At 42.8% G+C, this 6,000-nt stretch overlaps 1 pseudogene; it reads left to right on the top strand.

Moving 5' to 3' along the window:
• Positions 1-718: 718 nt before the first annotated feature.
• LOC124027831 overlaps positions 719-6,000 on the top strand; it is a 53,258-nt pseudogene continuing 47,976 nt past the window's right edge.

Genomic DNA, 6,000 nt, shown 5'->3' with positions numbered 1-6,000 from the left:
GAAATGCAACAGCATAGGTAACATACTGTCACCATGGAAATGCAACAGCCTAGGTAACATACTGTCACCATGGAAATGCAACAGCCTAGGTAACATACTGTCACCATGGAAATGCAACAGCCTAGGTAACATACTGTCACCATGGAAATGCAACAGCCTAGGTAACATACTGTCACCATGGAAATGCAACAGCCTAGGTAACATACTGTCACCATGGAAATGCAACAGCCTAGGTAACATACTGTCACCATGGAAATGCAACAGCATAGGTAACATACTGTCACCATGGAAATGCAACAGCCTAGGTAACATATTATCACCATGGAAATGCAACAGCCTAGGTAACATATTATCATCATGGTGATGCAACAGATGATTGATGGCAGACCGGGTGATATGCAGATTAAGACGCTTGTTAAGTCAAATGATGAAATAAGTGATGTGTGTGTTTATTCGCTCATTGCTTCACAAATAGACAATATATCAAGTATACTTTACTTCACATTCTTAATTTATATGAGGGTAAACTAACGTTAATATATGACTTTTCCCACTTCATTGCAGCGATACATAGATGTAGCACTTCGAGGTTACACCTGGACCCTCATCAATGATACCGACTACAGGTGAGGAGGGAGGAGGAGGGGACTGACGGATAGAGGATTAGTAATGGTAACCATAGTAATAGGATATAAACTGCTGAAGATGACAGGTTTGAGAGTGTTTGTGGGTGGACTGACTCTAGCCTGGCTACCAGTCTGTTTCTGCCATCATGCCACTCCTTGCTCCTCCTTGTCACATCAAATGTGTCTGCTTATGTTTTACATAACATGTAGTGGCATTATGGCACAAACAGACTAGTACCCAGGCTAGACTAACTCTATAGCTATGCAGTAGTAGTCTTCTCTTGAGACTCAGACTTTGGTTAGTTTCCTGTTGCGGATGCTACCACTGCAGCCTGGGCATGGTACTCCCGACCTACAATGAATCCAGGCAGACCCCCCCCCATACACACCGGTGTCCCTTAAGCTCTCATCCAGGGCGTTACAAGGTTTGTAGGAAGGCTCAGCATCATCTAGCTGTAAGTAGCGCCCTGGACCAAAGCTAGTCGTCTCCTTAGTGTCAACATAACACTGAAGTAATGGGTGGTTGAAGACAGTCCCTCTCTTTCAGTTGCAGATCTTCAATCTCTGCTGCCCAGTTCCTTTGAATCAGTGAGACACGTGTTCCTGGCTCCCAGGTACATAGATGTGTGTGTGCATTTGTGACTGACTGAGTGACTGTGTGTGTGCTATGTGCGTGTGTAATCTCATCTCTGTCTAAACCGGTCTTTCAGGGAAAACTTCAAGCATTTGCACATCTCTGACAACAACACACAGTTCCTGGAGAACTTTCTGTCTCATGGTGGAGATCACACCAGAATCTGAACTCTGTGAGTTTCTCCTTACATTACATTTACATTTAAGTCATTTAGCAGACGCTCTTATCCAGAGCGACTTACAAATTGGTGCATTCACCTTATGACATCCAGTGGAACAACCACTTTACAATAGTGCATCTAAATATTTTAAGGGGGGGGGTGAGAAGGATTACTTTATCCTATCCTAGGTATTCCTTAAAGAGGTGGGGTTTCAGGTGTCTCCGGAAGGTGGTGATTGACTCCGCTGTCCTGGCGTCGTGAGGGAGTTTGTTCCACCATTGGGGAGCCAGAGCAGCGAACAGTTTTGACTGAGCTGAGCGGGAACTGTACTTCCTCAGTGGTAGGGAGGCGAGCAGGCCAGAGGTGGATGAACGCAGTGCCCTTATTTGGGTGTAGGGCCTGATCAGAGCCTGGAGGTACTGAGGTGCCGTTCCCCTCACAGCTCCGTAGGCAAGCACCATGGTCTTGTAGCGGATGCGAGCTTCAACTGGAAGCCAGTGGAGAGAGCGGAGGAGCGGGGTGACGTGAGAGAACTTGGGAAGGTTGAACACTAGACGGGCTGCGGCGTTCTGGATGAGTTGTAGGGGTTTAATGGCACAGGCAGGGAGCCCAGCCAACAGCGAGTTGCAGTAATCCAGACGGGAGATGACAAGTGCCTGGATTAGGACCTGCGCCGCTTCCTGTGTGAGGCAGGGTCGTACTCTGCGGATGTTGTAGAGCATGAACCTACAGGAACGGGCCACCGCCTTGATGTTAGTTGAGAACGACAGTTTGTTGTCCAGGATCACGCCAAGGTTCTTAGCGCTCTGGGAGGAGGACACAATGGAGTTGTCAACCGTGTCAACCAATCTCCTCTGTGTCTGTATCTTGTATTATTAAGGGCCATGCCATTAACCCTACACCAGGTCTGTTGAACTGCTGAACATTATATGAAAGGACACTTGAGGCACAAAGCATTCTTTTGGGCAGTGTGCAATGCGAGTTTTTCACCTGTGATATTTTAAAAAGACTGACAGGTTACTTTAATTGTGTGTGTGTGTGTGTTAGTGCGCATGTGTATCATCACCGGTGATAAAAGCCTCATTCATAACCTGATTTTGGATTCTGGAATCATCTGGCAGCTAGCATCTAGAGTGTGGAAGAACAAGGATATCCAAACGGGAGTGAACTCATCACATAATCAAATAAAATGATATTTGTCACGTGCGCCGAATACATCAAGTGTAGATCTTACAGTGAAATGCTTACTTACAAGCACATAACCAACAATGCAGTTTTAAGAAAAATACCCCACAAAAATAACAAAAATAAAAAATAAAATAAAAATTAGCAAATAATTAAAGAGCAGCAGTAAAATAAAAATAGTGAGGCTATATACAGGGGGGTACCAGTACAGAGTCAATGTGCGGAGGCACCGGTTAGTCAAGGTAATATGTACATGTGGGTAGAGTTATTAAAGTGACTATGCATAGATAATAACAGAGTAAAAACCATTTGATGAGATGTTCAGGAGTCTTATGGCTTGGAGGTAGAAGCTGTTTAAAAGCCTCTTGGACCGAGACTTGGCGCTCTGGCCCCGCTTGCCTTGCAGTAGTAGAGAGAAGAGTGAAGAACCTTTTGAGGATCTGAGGACCCATGCCAAATCTTTTCAGTCTACTGAGGGGGAATAGGTTTGTCGTGCCCTCTTCACGACTGTCGTGGTGTGCTTGGACCATGTTAGTTTGTTGGTGATGTTGATATAAGGAACTGGAAGCTCTCAACCTGCTCCACTACAGCCCTGTCAATGAGAATGGGGGCGTGCTAGGTCCTCTTTTTCCTGTCGTCCACAATCATCTCCTTTGTCTTGATCACGTTGAGGGAGTGGTTAGAGAGAACACAGTAGACAGTTTGTGTTCAAAGATGATTGATAACCTATTTTATGTGTCATGTGGTTATGCCCATATATGTACATCCTGTCCTTCCATTCTCACACTATCGAGTGAGTGCTTATGTAACCTGATAGTGCATCTGGTTATGGTAAAGCATGTTTTTGTTAAAGTTGTCAACATGATTGATGTGTAGTGCCCTTGTTGAACTATGGAATGTGTTTGAACATTTTGTGTGTGTGTGTGTGTGTGTGTGTGTGTGTGTGTGTGTGTGTGTGTGTGTGTGTGTGTGTGTGTGTGTGTGTGTGTGTGTGTGTGTGTGTGTGTGTGTGTGTGTGTGTGTGTGTGTGTGTGTGTGTGTGTGTGTGTGTGTGTGTGTGTGCATGCGTCCCCAGGCTGCATGGTAGGTGTCAGGTTACGAGCTGTGGGTTGACACACGGAGAGATAATCCTGATCAAGGAGCAAGATGCCTTGTTTTATAAGAATACAGTTAAAAATAAATGTTTTAAGGGGTAATAAAGTGTTGTATTGTTTGATAATAATATGTATGTTTTATAAACATTTTAGTAAAAAATGTTATAGAAGGTACAGAGGCATAGTATAATATTGCATAGCACACATTTTAACAATGGTAATATGTTTAAAGGTCTGTACAGTAGGCATTTCAGAATTAACATTAATTTTAGAATTAAATGTTATATTTAAAAATAAAATGTATCTTACCATGAATCTCTCTCTCTCTCTCTCTCTCTCTCTCTCTCTCTCTCTCTCTCTCTCTCTCTCTCTCTCTCTCTCTCTCTCTCTCTCTCTCTCTCTCTCTCTCTCTCTCTCTCTCTCTCTCTCTCTCTCTCTGTATCTGTCTGTCTCGGTTTCTCAACACAGGAGAAAGGGTTCCGGGAAGGTGTGTGTGTGTGTGTGTGTGTGTGTGTGTGTGTGTGTGTGTGTGTGTGTGTGTGTGTGTGTGTGTGTGTGTGTGTGTGTGTGTGTGTGTGTGTGTGTGTGTGTGTGTGTGTGTGTGTGTGTGTGTGTGTGTGTGTGTGTGTGTGTGTGTGTGTGTGTGTGTCTGGGGAGTGTGTGTGTCTGGGGAGTGTGTGTGTAAGGCGGGTACTGGGGCGATCTCATGACCTCTGTCTCTCCCCTCGGGAGTGCGAACGTGTGGGTATGCTTGTTGGAACCAATGGTTTTTAAACCTGTCTAACCTCTGACCTTCCAAAAGACTTCTCAGCATATCCTTGTGAATGGTCAACAAACGTTTACAGCCCTTACACAGTAGGTTACTATATGTACATATTGATACCTCATAACAACACAGTAGGTTACTGTACTTTATGTCCATAGTGGTACCCCATAACAAATGTTGATTTTTTTTCTTCCAGAGGATGTCCCTTGGGACTGTCACCTGTGGTGGCTGTCTCGTTCAATCAAGCCATCTCACACACATGGTTATGGACTTAAAAAAGAAGACACCAGTAACCAGTAACATGTCAGATATAGTTTAAATGTATTCATTTTTGAGTTTGCAACACACCACTTTAAATACATCACAGAAGACTGAAATGTAACAAAACGCCTAGTGTGTTTATTAAGATGTCCAAAAATGTCTCTAAAATGTCACCTATTTAAACATATTTATTTTCATGCATATAACTTGTCAACAAGTATTTTTATGACCAAATTCACATTCTTTAGAGTAGACATAAAAAAAATGATTTCATGCCTGTTTGATAGTAGATCCCTGAATGGTCAAAAACTCTTCAAATAGACATATGTTTGTAGCACAAAATATCTTACAGGTAGGACCTCTTTCACTCTCTCATCATGTCCCAAGCGAACAGGCTCCCAGAGGCAGGGCCATAAAAGGCCCCAGCTCACTCCAGTGCCCCTCCCCTCTCCAACAACCATCAGCCCAGAACAGCATGAAGACAGAACAGCTAAAAGATCATCTGGGAATCCTCCCTCCCTCATGGAGCTTTTTGAAGGTGAGTTGAATATTCAATGTGATGTTTGTATATAGAGAATCATTTGTCTTAATTGTTTTCATTGACATATGTTTTTTTTAATGAAGGCTATTTATCCATTGAGCACTAGCCATTGTTTTTATCCATACTGTTTGTAGACAATAGCTTCTGCCCTCTTAGGTTCTATTTGATCCTCTTATTATATCAAAACAACTCAGACTAGAAAGTACGATTAGAAACTATGATTAGAAACTATGGCCAACTATGTTCAAACTATGATTAGAAACGATAATTAGAAACTATGACAAACTATGATAATATACTGTGAACAACGATGAAGCCATGTATGTGTGTGTGAGTGGTGATCTATTATTTAATTGTGTAATATTACACCAAAGTAACCAATATTTAACAACCTTTAAATGTTTTGTATTGCAACAGTTATGAAAGACAATGACATCCACTTTTTAGGCAAAATATTAATATGTGTTACATAGTGTGTATCTGTGATAACTTTATGTAATAGAACCTTTCTTTCTCTCTCTCTCTCTCTCTCTCTCTCTCTCTCTCTCTCTCTCTCTCTCTCTCTCTCTCTCTCTCTCTCTCTCTCTCTCTCTCTCTCTCTCTCTCTCTCTCTCTCTCTCGCTCTCTCTCGCTTTCTCTCTCAGGCTATGAAAAAAGACAAAAGACACGACATTAACTCCTGAGTGTTGAACTTTTGCTCACTCTATAGCCACCCTGGTATTTACAGTGGGGC

Source organism: Oncorhynchus gorbuscha, linkage group LG03 (genome assembly GCF_021184085.1).
Source record: "Oncorhynchus gorbuscha isolate QuinsamMale2020 ecotype Even-year linkage group LG03, OgorEven_v1.0, whole genome shotgun sequence".
NCBI lineage: Eukaryota > Metazoa > Chordata > Actinopteri > Salmoniformes > Salmonidae > Oncorhynchus > Oncorhynchus gorbuscha.
This window is presented reverse-complemented; position numbering and strand designations above follow the sequence as displayed.